This window comes from Falco punctatus (assembly GCF_963210335.1).
Source record: "Falco punctatus genome assembly, chromosome: 13".
NCBI lineage: Eukaryota > Metazoa > Chordata > Aves > Falconiformes > Falconidae > Falco > Falco punctatus.
In genome coordinates, this window is record NC_137593.1 from 17,928,390 (window position 1) to 17,952,214 (window position 23,825).

Sequence of the window (23,825 nt, forward strand, 5' to 3'; positions counted from 1 at the left end):
AGTGTGAGTGTGTGAGTGTGTGTGTGTGTGTGTGTGTGTGGGGAGGGGGGGCCCGGAGGTGTGTAATGGGGCGAGAGGAGGGGGCCCTGCGTTGAGGAAGGGAAGGGGTGGAAACGGAGCTGACAAAATGGCCAGGCAGTCACTGGAGCCCGCTCTAGGGACATCCCCTCTCCCCCCGGCGTCGAGCAGAGCTGCTGCCCGCGGCTTCGCCTCGCCCGGGCCGCCCGGCGTGTGGGGAGAGCGCGGCCTCCCCGCTCCGGGCCCTGTGGAGCTGCTGATACAAAAGGGCAGTGTCAGTGTTGACACTGCCGTACCGATTTGTATGCCCTTCCCCGTCTTCTCCCTCCCCCGCTCCGGCTGGCCCTCTTTTCCCCAATGGCTTTTTTTTTTTTTTTTTTGTTTTTTCTTTTCTTTTTTTCTTCCCCTGAAGGAGCTATCGAATATCTTAAAGGAAAAAATAGCAATTCCTCTTGTCTTCCCCCCTGCCCGGCTCGATAAAAATGCTAAATAATCGGCCGACGTCCATCTTTCACAAGCCTTTGGGGGGGAGGAAGAAGGTGGGAAGAGAATGGAGGCCCCTGTAGGGTCGGAGTTTCAGTGCTGGCTACCCTCAAGAAGGGGTTATTTTCGCAGTTAATGTTTTAGAGCTGATGTTTTTGTTGCTTTCAGTCAAGAAGCAAGTTGCCTGGTCCTCGCGTTTGCTTGCATAATGCGTCGTACTTGGAGGCTGATCAAACGCTGGGTTCTGCCTTTCCTGCCTGGCGCTTCCTCCTTCCCCAGCGGGCTGGGGGGGCTGGGGAGTGGGAGAAGTTTTGAGGTGCTGGTAGTACTGACGCCAGCCACCTCCTGGGTCCTGCTCCGCTTATCTGGGGCTGGGAAACAAACTGATACCGGGGCTTTCGCCAGACCTGTAGGCCCATCTTCCTGCTGTTCAACTTTTTTATTGTTCCCCCTTCCCCCCCCCCCCCCCCCCCCCCGCCTTCCTAGTGCACTGGCTTTCTCGACAGCCAGGGGTTTTCACAGAACGGGAGTCCGAAAGTCTAGACTGTGAACCGGAAAATAATAGGGGAAAGAATGGAAAGTTATGTCAAGGGCTTTGGGGGAAAAACATCGACGTATTGAACAAAGGTCCTGCCTGTATTGGAGAGAGAGGCCTGCATGTGAGGCCCGATTGTGTCGCATTTACACACGGGGAAGAAATGAGTGCTTGGTACTGGCCTAAATTTATTCTGTAAGTCTGGCATGCAACTTGGGAACGTTTTTAGAGTGTGTGCAGTTTGTTTTCAGGGTGGTTTTATTATGTGTAGCAATCCAATAATAATTTTAATTTGAAGTAGTTTTTTTCAAAAGACTGTTCAAGTTTTTTTTTTTTTTCCTGCCTTGTTCAGCAGAAATAATATTGATCCACACTGTAACACAAAACTTTACTCAAACAGGAAAACTTCCACAGTTTGTGTTATGTGTATTATGAATATTGAGCTTTTCCTGGTGCTTTAAAGGCTGTCAGAAAGAGGGGTTGAGTAGTTGCAGCCTGACAAATATGAAGTACATTTTTCATAAAGAGAAAGAAGAGGAATTCCAAGCGCTTAAGTTAATTTTACAGGTTTTTATGATGGGAACTCTTGTTGTGGATATACTTTCATTGTAAGACTTTAAAAGCTGGTAAGCATTGCTGTGATTACTTCCGTTTATCTCCAGTTTATTATTTTCTCCCCGCTTCTCTCTCTTCTCTCCCACCCTCAAGACTAGACTTTTAATTGTATTTCAGTGGTTTTTGGTATTTGATTTCTGCTGAAACAGAATTGTGAGGTTTTTAAGTTTTTCATTTAGCTTAAAGTTTTTTAAAATATTTTTTTACATATATAAAAATTTGCATAGTGAACATAAAAGCAATACTTGAAAAATACCTGTGTAGTGTTCTATTGTTTGGTAACCTGTTTATTAAATATAGGGATAAAATGTATTTATGAAAAAGTGTTTCAGTTTTTGCAGCTAATATTTTAACAATATTAGATTTGAACTAAGAAGTTTAAAAGCAGTGTTCTGGTGAGTAAATACTGTAAATAATACTTCGAGTTTTCAGTAACTTACATGTTTTTAATTTGTAATAGTTGTAAAATGTAGCTGATTGTGAATGGCTTGGATCTGTATATACACTGTTTTTGATCTTAAAATGGAAGGGTATTTTTAGTTTTTATTGTTTGGTGTATCCTGTTGTTGTGTTAGAAATATGGGTAACCTGATTTCTTCCCTCCCTGCCCCTCACTCCTAGGGTCTTTCTGAAAAAATGAGAGTAGTAAGCTTGAATTGACAATTTTTAAGTCTGAATGTTTCTTCAATCTCCAGATAGTTCCAAAGGTAGCAGCCTAAACAGGTCTCAGCTGTTAGTAGAAAAATTGTAGGTCATCCACAGTGTGACATTACTACTTATTAATATAGCAGATCTACCTCAATAGGAGTGCTGACCTGTTGAGTAAGAGGCTTATGAAAATGGCTTCTTTTGATGTCTTGCAAAAGTTCTTTAGGCTAAAGTGACCATGAGGGAAACAACCTGTATCTTCCCTGTAAACGAATATTCAGAACTATCATTCTCAATGGGGAATCATGCACAAATTCTTTTTTTTTTTTTAATTTTTCTTTTTATATTACATTTTGACTGTCCTCAAACCTGGCATGTAAGTATTACAGGAAAAAAAATTCTAATGAAAACTTGTGTTTATAAAATAATTCCTAAATTTGAGGCACAAAGCTATAGGCAACAAAGACACTGTATTCCTTCTGCAGCAGTTTAGCAAAATGTAATGCAGCTGACTTTTTGTCGCGTCTTCATTCATGACATTATTTCTGTGTGGGTCATTACATCACTGATAAGTACAGTTATTTACTTTGAGACAATCCAGGAAGACAACCTGACTAAATTACTTTTGTTTCTAAGCAGTGAAGCTAAAGCACGAGTAGAAAGGTTATTGTTTTACTAACCTATGTGTTTGTACTTAATTTGCAGTGTAAGTGCATCTCAGAACTATCTGTGTTAATCTTAGATTTATAGGCCATGCTGTATTTCCAACAAGCTAATTAGTAAGCATCATGTAGAACACTTCTGATCACGGGTTTGTCCTCTGTCACGCAGACTAAATTATTGTGACAAAGAATAATCAAATCCTAAAGTTGCACAACATGGTGTACTATCACATTATCAAAAACTTAACCTTGAAAGTTTCTGGGATCTCCCACGGGCCTGTTGGATGATCTCTGTCCTGTCCATTACCTGTCAAATAGTAATGTTGTCTTTAAAGCACTTCGTGGACTCTGTGACACTCTTAATAGTGGAAACTTTTCATCAAGCTGTTGCTGCCCTATTCAGTGCTCCTTCTGAAGGCAGGAGTACATCTGAATTTTTTTGTAGGGTAACAGATTACCTTTGGGTCAGTGGGTTTATTTTTCTCAAGAAGTAATACTTTTACTTTGCTCTTAATATTTTAATCCATACATTGTACCATAGATTTATGGCGGTATATGAAGCAACTTCTTGTTGAACATTTTTGTAGCGAAGTTATTCAGGACATGAGGTAGGTAACTGCAAAACAAAGTATCATTAACTGTTTCTTTTTTTCTCCTGATAATTTTTCAATTTGCACGAAATAACTTGTTTCTCAAGGAGCAGAATTGTTTTCAGACTTCTCACTGGTGATCATGGCAAAAATGCTTGTATGTAGTGTCTTGTTTCAGGATGTCTTTTTTTAAACAAAGTGATTAACTTGAAAACATGAATTCTGCCATCTTCTGTAAGTAAAATTCCTAGCTACACATGGTATCAAGTGTACAGTCAGTGTGAAAGATGGTGCTAAGTCAACTAGCTTCTTCACTGCATGCGAAATTTCAGATAGCAGTGATGGTTACTTTAGTGCAAAGATTAGTTTTGAGGAGCAATTGTTCTCCTAATCCTACCACGTGATAAAATTTTTCTCATCAAGTTGGTAGAATCTAACTGTGTAAATATGCAGTCATATTCTCCTTCAATTCTGTCTGGCAGCCAGGGTTCGAGCACATATAACCAATCTGTTTACGCTCACTGTCTATAATAAGACTTGTCTTGCAATGTACTGACTGTTGCCAGTCTTACTTGACTCATGAACATGCTCACTAGAAATATGGCAGAAAACTGCCACGTATAAAAGCAATAGATAGTCAGCTTTTGAAGTGAAGGCTTTTATATAGGAAACATTGGGAAGGTTAGGCCTATATCAAAAAAGTTAATCATGGTGATCTAATACTGAACTTCAATATTAAAGATGCATGAGAAGTACTAGCAATGCTGTTCAAGCCGTAGTTGCCTTCAGTTGCTCCAAAAAAGCCTCTCTTGTCATGATTCGTAGAGTAAGCCAGTTTGGAGAGGACCTGTGGAGGTCACTTGGCCCTTCTCACCACTTGACTTTATCTACTCTTGTATAAATAAACTGTACTGATGAAGTAACTCCATCTTCTTGAGTAGTAAGAAAGGGGGAAAAAAACCCAAATGACCTACAGAGGTATATGTAGAGAGGAAACCAGAAGGATTCTGTGTGTAACAGTACAATGCTGTCTCATAGAGAAGGGGGGAAAACACAGTTTCTCCGTGTTTTCTGAATGGACTGGTCTGCTTTGTGATGGTGTCCACAATGAAGTGTGCATGCTGAACTGCAAAGATTTGACCTTCTGAAAAGGTATGGAAGGGTCTGAGTCATCTCCTGGAATGTGAACCTGGAGTTATAGGGAGCAATTTGGTATTTCAAAATGGAAGCTGAGGTCCCTGGTACTTCTTGAAGATGGTGACTGCTTTTTTAAGATATGAAAGGCCAAGTATATTTCACGTTTATTCTGCTTGCAAAGTAACTTGTTACTGACGACTTTTTTTTTTATTTGTTGCATAACATCCAAATAAGCAAACTTAGTGTAAAGGGCATCTACTTGCTAGACTTCTGTAAAGGTGGAAATGAAAGAACACAAACATTTTTTTTTTCTCATGTACATGTGTTATTTGGGGACAAAGGTATTAAACTTTCAGAAGTCTGTGTGATGTAATGAGACGGGCATTAGAGTCAATACCAGTGATAGGCATCTCCTTCAGATCTGTGGCTGACTATTATTGTGTGTTTAAAGCATGGTTAGTATCTATTGTTATTAATGCAGAGCAGTAACTATAATGAAGAATTTCTAATTGTTTTTTTAGAGGTAGTTCCTAAAGGTAAAACCATTAGGAAAAACAGGCCTGGGACAAGCTTTCATAGGTCACCTAGTACAGATTTATGCTCCAAGGTAACTAGGTCTAGTCTCATGCTGTCTTTGCTTTTAGGAAACGTGTGTGCTATTTTCTCCCTAATCTTTCTCCATGTCTAACTTCTGTCTTACTTGCTTTGCTATCAGCTTGTTATGGTTTATCTGATCTATTATGAGTAGGAGAAATGATCTCTTTTTCTCTACTGTGGGATTTTATGTGCTTTAAGCCTGTTCTGTACCTCCTCTCTTGGTCCAAGACTGCTTAGATGTAAAAGCAGAAGTACAGGTAAATAAATGTGGACATCAAAAATATACTTAGGTACTATCTTCTAAGTTGAAACCAGGAAGTTTTCAGGAGCAATATAAATGAGTTGAGGCATCAAAAAAGGGAAGATGTAAACAAGGCATAGTAACACTAGTGATGGAATTCAACATCCCCCATGCCTGCCTCCCCCCACACCCCAAAGACAAGGGAAAACACATGCACACATATACCTCCCCCCCCCCCCCCCCCCCAACAATCAAGGCACTTGAGTTAAATGTCTTTGATGCTGGTATAATGATTAGGTGCTTATTTAACTCCTGGAGTTAATGAGGAGAAGCTGTCTTTACATTATGTATCTTTGTGGAGTATGAACCTGTGGTAGATGCCTATTTTTGGACAAGATAATATTGTAAGACATGGTTAACATCAGGGCTGGAAGATGGCATCTTATCCATGTTAATAATGTTCTGTGTCTTCCAATGTCAAATCCCTTATGTAATTATCCTATTCAGTATAGAGAGTGTCCCTTCCTGGAAGGTGTGTGCAATGTAACTGAACCTTCTGATCACAGGTGAGATGTGGCTATGCATTTAAAGGGAACTAATGACGAAAGTAACTTAAGGTGCATATTAATAGGCTGTATACTGAAATACAAACTTGGAACTCTGCCTTCCTTAGAGAGCAAATGTTCTCTTCCTCTCTATTTTGAGGATATACTCTGTTACAATCAAATTACTGACTGGGAACCGTAATTGCTCTTTAAAACTTGTTTCAGGTATAATAGCTTGATGAACTCATCCATGGTAAAGGGATGAGGGGAAGGTGGGAAACGGCTAACTTGAACAAGGACCCGCAGTCATAGTCTGCGTGTATAAGCATGATATGATAGTACCTGAGAAGAAGCTGCATAGCTAAGTTTCAGATCTTTAAGTAATACCAGTAATCAAAATAAATGAATGGATGTAATTGAAGGGGCAGGAATACTATTGGTGTACGAAAAAATGCAATTTGATTTGAAGTTAATTAGAAAATTTCTGGAGAAAACTGCATTTCAATTGAATCTCATTTAAAGCAAGTGATAGAAGCTACGTAACTTTGGCAAACTTTAAGCCAGGATTCCAAGTGTTAAAAGTTGTGCTTTGAAGATCTGCTACATTGTATTCCACAATGTTTTTCATGTTTATGTAATGACTGTGTGTGCTGCTATATCTTAACTCTGGTAGCATTCTGCCCGATTTATTTAGCAGATAGCTTTCTGCAGTAAAACACTGGTAGTAACAATGAAGATCTGCATTATACCCTAAGATTATGGATTAAATAAGTTAGTTTCATTCTGTTACTCAGTTATGAAAAGCTGGACAGAAGAACAAATGTATTTCTTTGCCAAAAATAAGATGGCAAAGATCCTTTCTTAAAAGTTGTCATAGAATAAATTTGAAGTTGATATAGTTCTGTTGCATATTCCCTATTTCTCATTTACCTCAAGTGTTTGTAGACTTGCAACTGAATGTAGCCATGTTTCATACTAGAGCCTTGACAGAGGGAGTCCAGCTGAAAACTATTATCATCCCTTTGTAACTAGAATTGGAAGAAGCACTGTTAAGAGAAATGCTCTTTTTTAAAAAAATACATTTAAATAGTTTGTGGAGAGAGTGGCTCTCTTCAGGTTAACTGTGAAGAGGAAAGATGATTTTTGTGGAATTTAGTATGTGAAGGAATGGTACTGCTTAAATGCCTTCCATTAATGTTTAAATACTTGAGCACTATAGTCACAGTAGTAAGGATGGGAGTTTTTTCTTTTTTTTTAATAGCTTAGGGGTTCTTGACATACTGCCAAAACCAAAGTGGAGTTGGAACAGAATGGGCACTGAAGATTTTGATTTAACTGTGCTGTATGCAGATGAAGTCAAGTAAGCTAGAACCTGAGTACTACTGTATATTTGGAAAGTTAAGTGCAAATGTAGCAATCAATTAATTTTGAGAGCACACTTAAAATAAATGTAAAGTTGCTTGTGATGCTCCACTGAAGTGACAGGCAAAGTAATCTCAATCTGTCATTTTCAAAACAATGCAATGAACACACTTGTTGCTGTACTTTATTGCTTCCAGAAGCTGTCTGGAGTAAAGTGTATTCTCTTGGTGTATTAGGCTTTTTCCTCTGTCACAGACCTAGCCACAAGCTGTTAAAATTCTTGTAGTTCTAAATAAAGTAGACTGGTATTGGGTAACTTAAGTCAATGCATAAAATCAATGTAGTTGTATCACCTATTTTTCAAACGTCTTTATTTCATGTATTTTGTTCAGATGAAGCCTGAGTTTCTATTAGACTGGGATCTTACACTTGAAATCTAGCTATGTTTCCTGCTGGCAACAGCTGTATTGTCACCAGAAACACCTGGTCAACTCCCTCAACTTGTTCTTAGTGGTCTGACTGTTCTAATCTAGCACTGTTTCTGTTGTGGTATCTGCTGTATTGTTGCAGTTTTGTGGCCACTTAAAGTTACTGGAAACCCTATTAGATCTCACCTGTACTATTAATGCAAGTAATTCTGATCTTGTTTTAGTGGTGGTAGAGCATTTTAAAAACTTAATCAAAAGTAAGCCAAGTAGGTTGCTGTGCATAGCAAAATTGCTTAATGTATTTTTATCTAAAAGCTGTTCCCCTTCAACTAAGAAATTGTTTCTTCCTTACAGATTTTTAGATTTGCAATAGTGTTTTGCTTCGACAAAATTATGTTAGGCTATTTGGAAAGACAGCTCAGTAAGATGGCAAATCAAGCTATATAGCAGGTGATATGGGTAATTGATCTAGCAACAGAGTTAAATCAGTACAGAACTTTCTCTGTTCTGTAACCCCTTCTGAGATTGAAGTTGTCTTGAATGTTGTTAACTCAGTTACAAAATATCTATGTTGTCCTTGCATAGTGTTCCTGGGTTTTTGCCTGCTAGTTCTAGGTGGAGATCTTTCTAAAAAAATTGAGTAGCTCATTTGGTTTTCTGATTGTGATAACTCTGGCATATTTCCAACACCCCTACCTCCCTGCACACACATTGGGAGATATCAAACATGAACATATGGGCACAGAGTGACACAGCAGTAGAAGGATCAAATTGGGTAAACAACCTCTGCATAGAATAACCCTATCCAAAAGTGTGGTGTATAGTTTGTGGTTTTTTATTTTTAAATCCTAGGACTTGCTGCTTACTGCAAGAACTTGCTTTGGAGAGCTATCTTCTGCCTTCCCCCCCCAACCCCTTTCCAGCAGAAGGTGTGGGGACAAGTTTTCTTTCCAGAGTTTCAGTGGTAGGTACCATTGGACAGGACAAGAAAAACATCACAAACTGTAGATAATATAGGTTTGCTTCTTTGCAGTGTCTTCTCTGACTTCTATGTTCTGAGGTGTGGGTGTTAACTAGAACACCATTCTTGCTATCTTATGGCCTTAGCAACAAAGTCAAAGTGGGGGTGGCCTTTGCTAGGAACTGAACCTTTAAAGTACTTCTTGTAGCAGAGTGTCTCAGTCCTGAGCAACATGAGCATCTTGTCTCTGTTGGTTGGCCTAGTAGAACAACAGAACTGGTTATTTGTCAGTTTTTGGTAAGGAGAATGAAGTACTACTGTCTAGGAATAATCTTAGTAAGAGACCTCATAATGCTAGAAGTGTAATCTGCTAATATTATTGGTATATCACTTAAATCTCTTAATTTGCAGCCATCTAAAAAGCAGTTGTGTGCATGGTTTTTCTTGTTTTGGTTTTTTTTGTCATACTTGCTTTTTTAATTCTTCAGCCCTCCTAGGACATCCTTTCAGAATGTCATTTCTTGAAATGTAGGATCATCTAATTTCCAACCTGCAAGTTTCTCATAACAGTTTTGCCTGCTAACTGCATCAGTGCTGTCTTCTCATCTTAAATAATTTTTTTCTCCTGGTGTTTTACCCTTTGCACTTACAGAAGGCATTTATAACCTTTCTGTTGCCAGGCTAAATAATACTGGCTTTATTAGTCGCCTTCTGTAAGAGTACTTTTCTTTCAACTGGAATTCATCTCTCTTGACCAAGGCCAGCTGTGATGGGATAGAGTATTCCAGATAAATACTTCTTTTGTACAAAAGCACTGGAGAATTCTCAGTTACTCTGTAATAGTATATATACTTAAGCATTGGTTCATCTTTCTTACCCCGCCTCCTCTCCATTCTTTTCCAGTTATCACTATGTAAGTAACTGTAACATATAGTCACTAATGCTGATGTCAACTGACAAGGGCTTGGCTTATAGCAAAAATTCTTGTTTTTAGTACTGAGATACAGGATCTCTGTGCTGCTTGGTGGTTTTGTACTTCATATTCGTATCATTGCAAAATTTCTCATTAGAATATTTTACTGTTTTGTACTTTTGACACATACTTACTATTTTGAGGGAGGGGAGGAGGAGATGAAATGGAGCTTTTAAGTCTTGATAGTTTGGAGAACAGCTCTGGCTTTAGATAATCATATCACCTGGGTAGTTATGCTGAAATAAGCAAGGCTGTAACAATAATACAGCTTTCGTCTTATTTCATAGTTTCCTTTTATGGGTAATAGTCTGTTCATCATTACAAATACTTTCTGCTGAAGTCATATGATGATGTGTTCTATTTGGATGCTACTTAACAGCAATTGGTTGTTTAAATGGTTAGGGATTTAAGAAAACCGAAATAAAATAATGGAGGACCTCTCTTCTGTAAGCCTGGAAATAGTAGCAAGAGTCCTGAGTTCTGCCATCAAAAGATCTTTCAATTCTGGAATTTACTGGTGTCCTGTCATTACTGAAATCAGGGTTTCAGGATTTAATTCCATCACAAGTTTAAGGTTATTGCCTGTTTTCAAGTCTTATAAGTGTTTAAGCACCCATAGCTTACAGAAGCTGTCACTTTAAACTTTTTTTGTTTTCCAATGTGGGCCTCTGACTGCACATTAACAAAACCATGAATATCTTGAATCCAGCTATGTCTAAAAGAGAAAGTACTTAATCCAAAATATTCTTGCTCTTCTGTGTGTGTTTGAAACTGACAGGGGTGGAAAGCTCTAGGTTAATAGTCCTCATCAAAGAGTACTTGTACTCTTTTGCTAAACTCTGATTCAGTGAGGGTATGTATCTATCTATATATGTTCATAGAGTAAACAAATATAACTTCATGGCACTACTGACACAGTGGAGGAAGGTAGGCTGTCGTGAAAAGTATTTGGAAGAACCAGTCTTAAATCTTAGTTTCTCAGGAAGGGAGAAGGGCCTGTTCCTGGAAATACTGTGAATGCTAATGGTATCTCTTTTTAAATAGCAGTTTAGTGTTTAGTTGTGTTTTGGTGTGTGGTGTTTTTTTTTAAGCGAAGTGACAATTCTTCCTTACTGTGTTTTTTTGGATCACTTCAGATTGAAGTACTCAAATGGCTGACTTTTACCCTAAAATATCTAGTTGGCAGCTAAAGGCTAGCAGGAAGAAAAAAACCAATATGCAGAATTGTGTCTAAGTGTTCAGCTTTTATACATTAAATCTAGCTGAATTGTCATGAATGTTATAGGTATACCGTGAAAGGCAGTTGCTCCCACAGGTACTGCTGTGTTTAGTTACCTTAAGGGAAGGTGGTCTAAAGATGTTAACTTGCAATACTTAAGCGTTGAACAGCTGAGGCAATGAAACAAAGGACCCAGAGTTTTGTGCCCATCGACTCATGAATGCTCCTCGGAGATCACCGTGTGAGACAAATAGAGAAGATGCAAACTACTGTACTTCTGGTTCTCAATAGCTTCTATGAGACATAAGTGAGTGTATCTTTGCTTTATATTATCCAACTCATTAAAAAAACCTACTTCAGAAGGATTTGGTCTTTCTGTTGACAATATCAAAAGTGGAAAGTGACTAAGGCAAGTCCAGACCTGTGACAAAGTCTTAAGTTTACTTAAATCAAGGTAGTTTGTTACTATGTAATAGTATTCCAGGTTATGGCAACAAACTAAATTTGCACCTACTCTTGGGGGTTTTTGCTGCATTGCTGGGAAGGTTGGTGGCCCAGTTACCAACTAATTTTAAAATACACATTTGTGGTTGGATGTAGTCTAAGCTGCTTTGTTTTTTATACCTGCATAGACTGGAGTAGTGTTTGTGGTTGGAGAGTAAAGGAGAAGCTGATGTAATTTCAGGTTGCTTCAGCAGAATTCAAAAACTTTTACTGGTGATGGTGATAGTTGGAAGTGTCAAGTTTTAAATAATCTTTATAAACTTTACAGATTATTTTTTTTATCAGTTTCTGAAGTTTGTGCTGAATTCAAATACACAACTGGTCTGCACAGGCATTAGGCCGAAACTAATAGTGGTACTCTATCCCTGTACTTTCTGAGGTAATTGTGTAAACAAAGGGGTTTGAAATAATGTACTCAAAGGTAGGAACTTTGGATAAATATGTAGCAGTTGGAAAATAATTCCTATGAAGTACACGTGACTTTCACTTAGGTTTTGTATCGGAGGAACTGACTTTCCTTTCTAATTTACTTAGATGACCGCACTCAGTAGGATGTCTCCCAGGAAACGTAGTTGGGTTTTTACTTCCTTCAGTACTGTTGTACTCTTTGTAAGATATAGTGGAGTTCAGCTGAAAAACCGGTAGCGTTAATGCCCTTAAGTCTGGCTTGTTTAGATTTTTTTCTCCTTAGACTGTACTGTCATTTTGGTAGCAAGTTAAATCTTTTATGAAGAGTGTAAGGAAGTGTAATCACCATTAAGCTTAGTTAATGGAGTTACTAAAAAAAAAAGTGTTGAACCCAGAATGTCTGTCATACTTGAATATGTACAGAATGTTTATGCTGTCATTTTAATTAATTAGAGAAGTATCCATTATAAAACACACACTACTATACCACATCTGAAATGTTTTTCCAGAAAATAAAAAAAGCACCCCTGAAACTGTCAGGTTCTTATCATTTAGCTATTTAATGTAATAAATAGTCGTACTAGTATATGCTAATAGCATATGCTGTCATTGATATTTGAAATGACAACACCAGACTGCTGTTTTGAAAATTCAGTGTTAGAAGCTTTATACCCTCCACTCTGTAATTAGTCAAAATAGACATTTAATAGGAAATAGCTGAAAGTGTTTATTAATAGATATCACAAGTTTGGTGAGCAGTGTCTTCATTAACTTTCAGTTCTGTGGGAGAAGTTTGTGCTGGATGACAGATCAAGCTGTCTTCAAATTGCAGTATGCAGTATCTGTGTCCCAAAATTGTTCTGCCAGGGGAGCCCTTAAGTACAAAGAAATAGACAAGCGAAGTTTGAAAGGCATAGAAGAAGGACCCAAAGTTAGTAGTAGTAATTTGGCATGGTAGCTAATGGGGGTTGGAGGTGCTAGGAAATAATTTTTGGGAGAAGAGATTTGCTTCAAAGATCTGAAGTGGGAAAGTAGACGTAGTAAAGATACTGTGATTACTAGAACACTTCATTGCTCATTAATTATATTTGGCATGGGGATGTGCATGCTCCTAGCTGAGTATCTTTGATTAGCAAAACAGATGTAGGATTCAGAAAGGCTGCAGCCTTTATGAAATAACTAAATTTTGCATTTGATAAGATAATGTGTAGAGGGGAGGAAAGGAAGAAACTGTGCTCACTTCTGGGCCTACAGGTATTTTCCTTCTTCATTCATAAGCCTGCCTATTTCATATTCCTTCTTTAATCTGAAGCCACTCCATTCCCTGTGTGCTTTTTATTCAAGTGCTCCAAAGAGAGTTATTCTGTCTTGCGTTGTGATGAAGCTGCCCTCTCCAGTGAAATCTCAGTTTGTCTTGTCTCCCTTACTAGTGTGTTTTATTAAATGACTTAAAATAAATAGTAAAGAGGATGACATGCGGAATAGTTCTGAAGCTATATGGGTGTCTCATGGATATTTTTTTAAAGATAAAAAAAAAAAACCAAAACAAAAAGGCAATACAACTTGCTTAGGAGTTAAGTGAAGTCTGCTTCCAATTCAGTATCATCTTCATGTAATGGGATTATTTTCATGTTTTCAAAAATGTCTCTCAGGAGCATGGCAAGATGGATGCATAGGTTTGCTCCAAAGTATTCTATTGTTGATGTACACACAAAATACTTAAAAGAAACACTGTTTTCCTTTTCTCTCTTCCTCACCATGTTATCTTCCAGTCCTAAGCAAGGCCAGGATCAATATGTGGTGTTCAGGGGTGGTAAGTTTTAGTTTTGCTCATAAGGCATAGTTAAGTGTTAGTGTAGGATTAAAGGTCACCTGTATGGGAGGCAACTCTTAAGTGGTCTGACTGGGTCACAGAGCAAATTGCAAGAGCAAAGACTTATCAAATCAGCTATTGTAGTATCTAGTTCTTAAATGATAGTTTTGGTGCTAAAGTCAACCTGTGGAAGGCTTACAGCTCTGCTTATTATATCAGAGCTGTAGAGAAGATTTGTATTCTTCTGACACATGTTCTGTATTATTCTTAGGTTGTGAATCCTTCCAGTACATCAGAGAGCAGCAGTTTAGCTGGGAGGTAACAAAAAGCATTGAACAGATTTAGGTAGCATCTATTGGAAAATCTCGTTTCTAGGAAGTAGTCTTTCTTCTGACTCTGAAGCAATTGACTATCGGCAAGGAATTCAGTCTTTGGCATGAATCACCTGGCTATGCTATGACCCTGAGGAAAAATAACTTATTAGTGTCAGCTTGTTAGTTTAGTGAACTATGAAATACAGGCATCATTGTTGCTTCTGCATGGAAAGTGTGTGGGCAGCCTAGGAGAGAGGAGGTAAAAGTTATTGGTGAGGTAAAGCAGAAAAAATGGGCTGGTGGTACTTGCACATATGGGAAGGAAGAGAGGAACTTTGTAGTAGGCTTTTTTTGGTTGGTATTAAGGTTTGCTGATGGTGAGTTCTTGTCTAGCTGAGTTTGACATCCTGCTAAAAAGTATTTGAAGGAGCTCTAATATTTACATTTGATCAATATTCAGATTTGCTCAAGTTCAGCATCTTAACCCTCTGTATTCAGGTTCTTGGGACGCTCATTTGCTCTTCCCATACTCTGTGATGCCCATGTATGATGCTTCATTCCACAAACTTGATTTGTTTGTCTAATAACTAATAACACTAAAAAAGTGCGTATGTGCAGAGTGGAATAGACAGTCTCATCAAGGAAGTGTGCCATAAAGCTGAGTAATTCTTTAATAAAGCTTGGTACTCTGGCTTTTGACAACTTCTTCTATGACTGTAAAGGTTGGAACCTTCCAAAAATGCAGTTGTGGAAGCTAACATTTTATGTTCTTTACCATGAAAGAATAGCTCTGAGCACTGTAAAGTCCTGATCCTATCAGTGATAGGATCAGCTTAGACAGCTTAATCCTTAGTGTTTAACAGGTGTTTCTTTGGGAGTGACTTCCTTTTTGTTCAGCTTTACACAGAACAGAACTTCTCTTCTGTTTCTGTCATGGTCATGATTCTCATACAAGGTAAATGTCTTTGTGCCTGTGTCAGTGATCTGGTATGTATATTGAGTTTACTTTTAATTACATCACTGCAAAGTATAATGTTGATGTATAAATTGTTTTGTTTTGGTCGAGAATATGCATGTGTGACACATGATTCCAAGATGTCATTGGTTCAAGCCCTACCTAGTTTAGAAACTTTACATGTGTTTTAATCCATTTGTCATTGCAGTATCCTTGTGATAGCTAAGGATCCATATGCAGTTCCAGTGCTGAGGAAGCCGGAAACTTAACCTGTTTTAATTGGATTTCTTCCTCAACAACTACAATTAAACCACTTCCTAGATTGTATCATGTGGCATAGGAATCTTGCTATACGTCAGGCCTATGACCTTTTTGGTGCAGCATTTGTTTAGAAGTCTTGGTTCAGGAGGGTACCATCATCTGCTTGAGATGTCTCAACAGACATCAGCTTGAGTCAGTGCTAAAATTCAGTTATTAGAAAAACAAAAGGAAAACTCCCAAGATCCTCCTGATTTATCCAAAACTCAAAAAGATATTTTGAAGATACAAAGACTTGAGACCCATTCTAGTTACATAGAAAACAGGTGAGTACTCCCCTTCCCCTGGAAACATTTTTTTTTAAAAAATTTTTGGTTTTGTCTTTGAAGTGTTTCTCTTTAAGACATACTAGTATGAATGAACAGGCTTCTCAACTTTTGGCATTTCTGTATGTAACTTAGTTTGAGGCTGAATATTAACAAAATGAAGATCCAGTCTCCTCCCTCTTTACCTTGTTTTCAAGGTAGATCTGCACTTAAGCCTATAATCTTGGGTTTATCTGTGGCACTTGTCTGGTCTGCAGGTACAAGTCAACTGTTTTTTGTGGTTCTTCTAGCAGTAACTTCTGTAAGATCCAGTTTCTGAATTTCTTCATTCTACTGCCTAATTAAAGGCCCTTTTTTTTGTTTTGTTTTTTGTTTTTTTTTCTTTCTTTCTGCCTCCCTCTTAGTTGTCTAGAAGACTGCAGAGATCATCTTATGCTAATTTAGACTTTGGGTGGTCAAATCATGTTTTACTAGCTGCTGAGCTTACCAGGTCTCTGTAATTTAAGACACCTTTGTAAAAGTTGATTAGGAACTTGGCAGGGCTTAGGCAACCTGCCATGCTGCAGCTTGGGGCATGTATTGTCTAACAGGCTCTGCAGGTAGGACATGGGTATGTACCGTATCAGTATTTGTCTTGTGCTATTGCTCTTGATTTTACTTAAGGGCTGCATGTGCCAGATGCAGGTGAATGGCAGACTGCAAATAAAGTACAGTCTGGTCCATAAGGTTAGAATCGGGAAGAGGCTTGGTGTTGTAGCAGTAGGTTCTGCATTCAGACTCATAATGTTGAAGTAAATGGAGCTATGCAGCTCAAAGGCAGCTGAATGTTAAGCACTGGGCAGGACAGACTTAGGAGTGGGTCATGATTTTGGGTACTTTTTGGTTCACTTCCATGACAATAATAAAATCGGGCTTCTAAACTGAAATTTGCACTAATCTCTCAATTGACTTTTTTTTTCACTGGTAATAAATGCCCCCTGCCCCAACTTTGCTGCACCTGTTTACTTGGTCTTAACTTGACCACCTATCTGCTAGCTTGTCTTCATTTTTGGCAGTGTCACCGATTTGTACTTCATGAAGGATTCTGTGCCTTTGTTCATGTGGTCTCACAGAAGGTAAAAACTTCTAATTCAAATTCATTCTCCTCTTCTGAAGAGAATGTTCTCCCTCATGCTTGCCAGGCAGCATGTGGCTTTTTTTTGAAAAAAAATTGTTAGTGAAAGCTTAAGTCACTGCACAGATAGTGAATTTTGGCTCCTACTAAGTAAGGGTTTCTAGAGAAGCTGAAAATGAAGGACAGATGAGGTTTTGCTTCTGTTGCATGTGATTTTTTTTTTTTTTTTTTTTTTTTGTTGTTGTTGTTGTAAGTCTGTTGGAAACAAAGAATTGACATCAATTCACTCTGGGTACAAATAGCAGAGCTTTGGTCAGAATTTGGCAGCTGGAATTGTTCTTTTCCCTTGAAGAGGTACTGGTTGCTTTTGTTTAATTTAAAAAAAAAAGTGAGTAGTATTTCCATGGCTGCTAACGAGTTGGAACCACAGTTGTATTAGCACCAGGTAGCAGAATTGCATACTGAGTCTCATAGTGTAAACTTCTCTGTCTAGCAGCTTGTCAGTAAGCAGCAGTAATTTTAAAGTTCCTGTAGAAGTAAAGTCAGTCTCTTGCTATAGGATCCAATTTGGCAGAGACATTTTGCTCTGTGACACAAGTGTACAGAAGAAAGAATTTTGAACGTACCTATTGCTCACTTTTTCCCTTTTTTCCCCGTTGCTGTGCTGAAAGGGAAAGAGATCTGTCAACAAGAGACAAAAACTGCTTCGGTGCTTTGCAGCTAATGTTTGCTATGTTTATATGTGCCTGTTCCCTGTGTGTTATAACAAATGTTTCATGTTATTGAGATGGCTTAAATATCTCTAGGCTTCTTAAGCTGAGCTGTTGCTGGCTGACTTGTACCTATACAGATAAGACTAATCTTTTACTGAATACAGGTAGAGTCAGAAGTTTCTGGGTTCTTATGCTTTTTGGTAATCTTCATATTCTTTTGCAGAAAAAAATGAACTACTGCAAAACTGACCGACTTAAGCAACAGAACTTAAAATAGAACACTAAGAACAGAGAAATTACAGGTGTTGTGAACATAAAAATATTTTCTTGAAGTGTTGAGTCCTGGCATTCTGCCACTGAGAGAGCATTCCCTTTGTTAATGAATTCAAGTCAAACCGTACACTGATGGAAAACTTATTGAGCTAGTTTAGACGTGTTAAAAGTGGTGACATGGAAAGGTGCCATGAGCTAGGTAGACTAGTTGTACAAATAATCTGATACACCTGAACTTACCTTTGTATCCCGTACAACCATATACAGAATAGAACATGAGCAGCGTTTTTTTTTGTTCCTTTAAATTGTCCAGATGAACAACAATGTTCTGTTAACTTCTGCAGGTGCTTTTGTTTTTAGTTAACTTGTGGCCCTTCCCTCCATCCATAGGTTTCTCTTGGTTCTTGAGCTATTTAAATTCTTGTGAGGCACAGTTACAACTGATTATTCATCAGTTGTAAAGCCATCTGCTAACAGTACCTGTGCTACAGTTTTGGGTAGTGCTCTGTTTGCTATTTGACTTTTCCACAGCCCAAAAGGACTCACTAGAGTTCTGGCTGTGGTGTATAGGCAAATCCACTGCTCTCCTAAACCAGTGATGTGATGGGTGCTGGGTCTCAGTAATCTTTATGGAACAAGGCTTTAAGCTTCTTCCAGGTCACTGAATATATCTTCAGTTTGCTTTGTTGTATCAGGCCCAGTGAAAGGTCTCTACAGTCTCAGACTTCAAATTCAACTGACCTGCTTTGAAGCATGAGAGGCCATTCAGCTTCTGCAACTCAGATCTTCCCTGTGTCACAAAACTATTTTTAACACTGGAGCATGTGATAGCATGTATATAGATTTTTTTTTTTTTTTTTTTTTTTTTTTTCCTCTTCAACAATACTTCTGGGTTCCCCAGACTATGTATTATCAAGCTATGGTATCTTTTGCACAGATACCTTCCAGTACTTTCACCAGACAGTAGCCAGTAGATACAGTGCTACTCTGTTGGCTTGGGTACATGGTATATATAACCTGTTGGATCACACAGCCCTAACAGCCTGAGCATTCCTCTAGTGAGAAGTGTTGTGCACCTTTTGAGAGTTATTTTCAGTGTTCTTACCTCCTGTGGGAACCTGTAAATCTTCAGTCTGAGGCAATGAATATTGTAACTGCCAGTTAGCAGTGTAGTTCTGTGTAATTCTGAACCATGAGATCACAAATGAAGGTATTCTTATCTCCTCTCCCTTCCTCTTCCGTGCCAAGACTTTTCCCAGTCATTGTAGGTCATTATGGCTTGTATGCATAGATGCAGCCTAGAGAATTCTAACCTGGTGGTATATCCTTTCTAGTTCCTAGCCGCTTATTTTGCTGATTCTGTGAAGGTGAGCTTCATTGCCACTATCAGCTAGAAGGCTAGGCAAGGTCTAGGCTCTTGAAAGACTGTTTAAGGGAAAGTCTTCTGATGGCTGTCTGTTGTAAAGTCAGTGGAATAAGGGGTAGCTCTGGCTCCTTTACTTCCCCTCCCCCCAGTGGATTCCATAGCTTGAGTGTATTTATGGCCTACTGGTGTTTGAGAAGTTTTCTGTTGTAGCCATACCTCTTTTAATATATGGGGTATTTTTAGGAATGGTTAAGAAGTCCTTCTGCTAATGATTACAGAGTACCTGAATTAAAAAGAACTAGTCCATTGTAAATGAATCTAGGAAGAATATTGTGCTGAAGCTTTTTTTTTTGTCAGCAGTTTGAAAAGATCTGTTGCTGGCTAACAGCTTATGTATTGTATAAAGTTACCCAGTGTAAAAACAGACATGAGTTAGTCCTAAGTCTATAATGTCTTTGGTGACTGGACTGCTGTGATATTTGTAGTTTACATGCCCATTTTACTTCTTCCTCATAGTCTGGGTTACTGGATTATGTTTTTGAGGAACTGAAGGGGAGGGAATGTTTTCTGAGCTATATGTGATTGCAGTGAGCAACAGTCTGAGAGGTTGTCCTTGGGGGGATGGGAAGTGTGTCTTTGCACACCTGTGCATCTACACAGATCTGAGATCTTGTTACTTAAACTGACATCTGTTGCATGGCTTCTTATCAAATGCTTCTGCTGAAAATACTGTTTTTCATATATATATATATATATGTATAGTCTGTTAGTGATGTCTCTATGCTTCTGTATTTGTCATGATGGTTTGATATCTTAATTTGTGATTATGTCTGTCTTTCCCCTCCCCCCCCGTCTTCAAGGGAAATCTCGTGATTCGCCTTTTGCCTTTCTGCTTTTGCTCAGAACTTGGAACATATTTTATCATCATGGTTGGAAACTGTCACTTCTCAGCAGAATGAGAGATCTCTAGTATAATCTAAGGTCCTACTTTAAACAGGAGGTTGGACCAGGTATCTTGAGAGATCCTTTCCAGCCAGGACTTTTAGAATGTTTCAAACTTAACTCTTGTACTCCAGCTGAGCCCTGTGGTTTGAAGAGGAGTTTACTCTATATGCTGTTAAACTTTGCTTGTCTTCCTGTCAGTATGTTTTAATTGCTTCCAAGAGAACTGATTAAAGTGATGCAGCTCTTTCACTTTGTAGCAATTTTGTGCTAGAAGAGGTGTAGAAATCTGTTTCCTTAACACCCAACATGCTTGTTTTACAAAGAAACTGCCTTGATACCTACTTGTCTGTCTTCCCAGCATTTAGGTAACATTACAGTACTAGAAGGCTGTATAATATTGTTTGTTGTGAAGATTTTCTTCCTGTGTACTGAATTTGTTCTAGTTTGTGTGTCTGTGCATGTATTTCTGTGTGTACGTTTTTTCTTTAGTATTGGAAAGGGAGAATAAAAAATAATACAGTCCAGCCTAATGTATAATTCACTGATTTTGTGTGCTTTTTTGCATCAAAGGAAGTTAATCTGATAAAAGTAATCACGTGACTCTTACCTGCTGCACTGCATCTGATGATGTAAGCTTTCGTGTACTCTAGCATCTTTAAACCATGTAGACATCTTATGGCTGTTTACGGGGAGAAGGTAGAAATGGAAGCAGATAAGCAGTGTTGCTTTTATTCTTCCAACATAAGGAAGAGCAAGCTTTGTTGTTCCTTAAGGCTCAATGCTTTCATGCAGCTGAATAACCCAGGATTTGCGTGAATGCAGCTGCAATTGATACACCTTTTTGTATCTTACAGCACCTTGCAGTTCAAGGGACAATATCTTTTTTTCCCCTGTTTGTGTATAGAAATTCCCTGTCAGGAGGAAGGGAGGGATGATGAGACTATTGAGATGTCACTGAAAAATTTTCTAGGGAATCTTCAGGATGCTGTTGTACCCACTCCCTGAATTATTCTATGAACTACCTCTACAAGCAGAAGGCACAAGATGCTGCTAAACTGAGAATACAACCTTCTGCCTGCATGGAGCTTTGACGTGAAATTTATGTTTGGAGGTGAGGACTGCAGTGGAAAAAGAACTGAGCAGAGTGGATAACCATTGAATTTTGAGTACAGTGAGGAAGAATATTGTGTTAAAATCTGCTGCACAAGACTGTTGAAAGCAAGTCGAGACTAAAGGAAGACTAAAAAGTTATCTTAACTAATTTCTGAGTCAACTGGTGAAGTAGTACAAGTAATTGAATGAGTGCTTGCAAGGGAAGAAAATAGGTGTGTATGTTTGTGGGTAAATGATGAGAACCTTTTGAGCAGCAAGCAAAAATGAGGTGCAGCTATGAGATCAGTTTAAAATGAAGAGGTCCAAACCAATTCTGCTGTTAAACCATTTGCATTAAGTTCTTCAGTTGAATTGCAGTTAGTCTCAACTCTTAAATGCATTGTATGCTTATATATTTAGAATGTTGCTACTACCTTAACTGGCTAGACTTGGTACAGATACAGCTGATGAAGTAAATTAATGTTATCTATGTTGAAGGAATAAAAATCTGAAATATTAGATGTAACATTATCTGATAAGTATGCTGAACACTGGATTCTGGATGGCAAGATGGGCAGCTTGCTAGAAGAAAATGTTCTGAACTTAGAAGGCATATAAACATCCTCCTGTCTTTTACTTTGTGCCCCCCTTTTGCCTAATACTGACTTCAGGGCAGTAAGTCTTTGCGATTTTGAGATTTGGTGCAGCAGCATCAAGTAAGGCACTGGGTTTTTTTTGTGGCCAAGGTACAAAAGAAGAAAGTATGCTGACCAGCAGATAACAGGTAATGGAGTATTATAGACAGAAGTACTAGTCATATCCTTAAATATTTAGCAGTTAGGACTTAAAGAGCCCGAAAAAATCTTGCACTAGCAATACTATTGCATAAAACCTAAAACACAAAAAAAAAACCTGAACAAAAACCCCAGGAACCAAAAAACACCTTAAACAAGTTCTAGAGCTCATCTAAGTAGACTAAGAAAGCCTGTTTCTTGTGGAAGGAAAGGGGTTCAATTCCATTTTTACAGGGGTTGTTACCAGTTTGCCTTGTTATGCTGTTAGTGGCCCTAGAGCCTGTTTAAGTGCTTCATTTTACTCATTCTCTTTCCTCTCCGTGGCCTGCATCACAATAGGCTACATCACCGTTCCCAATATCCTTCAGGGAGTGGTTTTGGGTGTTAAGTTAAAAGACAACACAGGCTTGTTCTATAGCTGTCCGTGTCCTCTGCTTCAAAGACATGGAGAAGTGTCAGTTACTTCCTGTTGGCTTCTCTATGAGAAGAAAGGTAAAGGCTTCACTGCGTGTTAACAGGTGGCTTTTTTATCTTGTGTTCCTGTGGAACCTCTCAAAGTAATATGCTGGCTATACGTTAGCTGTAGTTTTCTAATAGGTATGTTAGGTCTACTGAAATTAATTCTAGTTGCCTTCCTATACTGTAACAAAGATGGCTGTTAATGGTAGTCAAACAGCATTTACTACAACTCAAGAATACTATGCTAGATAATAACAATTAGATGCCAGTGCTGCTAGATCTTCTCAGAAGATACCTTGTGGGTTTATTTGAAATACCGATTTTTAGAATTCATCCTCAATCTAAAGAGTCTGCTTATGAGGCAAGCATCTGCAGGCCAGTGCTTTGACGTCGTTACAGGTAGGAATATGGAATTGTGAAACGCTAATTAAAATGGCTTGTTTCCAGAAAATTTTATGCTAGAAGTTCACAAATTGCAAATCCTGTCAACTGCAGCGTGGAGGTCTGATGTATAGTTGTAGCTTTTTCTTATTGTGTGTGTGGAGAATGCTTGATGTATTTTAAGACAACTTCCTCAATTGTAACAGGACTGCACTGGTGTATTCAGTCGATCTATCAGGTTGCATATCTCCTTTGAAGGTAGGTATGTAAAGAGGGAGATGAATAAGCTAGATGCTGGGAGTGAGTCTTACAGATGGAGTGACAAGTCTGAATGAGAACAGTTCAGACCTGGGAACCTCAGGAGTCTCTTCTTGTTCTAGCATGTGGAAGACACCATTGTGACCCACTGAAAAGTTCCCTTCCCTACTGGACTAACTAACTGGGTACGTGGTATTCTGTGGCTTCATATGCTTGCAGTGAGACTTAATGTTTTGACGTTAAAGGTTGTAGCTGAATCATGAAGCGGCATTATATTTAAAGGCAAACTGGAAATCATATGGTAACATACTACACAATAAGAAATGCAGTTATGTTAGCTCTGGACATCATCTTGACTTGGCAGATGTCTTGCAGAATAAAACAGCTGCCATTTCATACTTCTGTGCAGCTGAAAATGTCATGTGTATGACAACACACTATCTGCATAGCTTCTAAGCATAGCCTACTCAAAGTGGCTGGCTGACCCAGACAGATCAACATTAAAGTTTCCCTAGACAGCACCAGGACTGCCTGCACGAAGTTTTCTTCAGCTGACCTAGCAGAACTCTGGGGTGAGTGTGTGTTCTTCTTGCAGCCAGTGCAAAGCGATGTAATAGATCTATGGCAACCATTTCGTGGTATGAATGACAGTTTGATGTTGATACCCAATTTCAGCCTCAGCAGACCTTTGTACAGGAGGTAACACTGCTCCCTCCTTTAAGAAAAGGCACAAAAGGTGCCTCCTTGCTGATGTTTATGAAGAGGTGTTTTTTTCATTTTGTGTTTGAATACAAAGAGATGAAGAGAGAATGCATGACTGCATTTGACAGTACCTGTG

General features: G+C 38.6%; 1 protein-coding gene across 10 annotated transcripts in view; it reads left to right on the forward strand.

The window, feature by feature from the left end:
• Nucleotides 1-23,825, forward strand: part of TRIP12 (thyroid hormone receptor interactor 12) — a 79,586-nt gene that overhangs the window by 385 nt on the left and 55,376 nt on the right. The window contains exons 1-2 of one of the 10 annotated variants that reach the window (XM_080409606.1): nucleotides 8,714-8,825; nucleotides 20,974-21,114. The exons of 7 other annotated variants lie outside the window; for them this stretch is intronic. The gene's annotated coding sequence lies outside the window, so the exon portion shown is untranslated. Of the gene's footprint in view, nucleotides 1-1,206; nucleotides 1,232-8,713; nucleotides 8,826-20,973; nucleotides 21,115-23,825 lie in introns of those variants that run through there. 2 more of the 10 variants (XM_080409608.1, XM_080409605.1) reach the window with 2 other exon arrangements.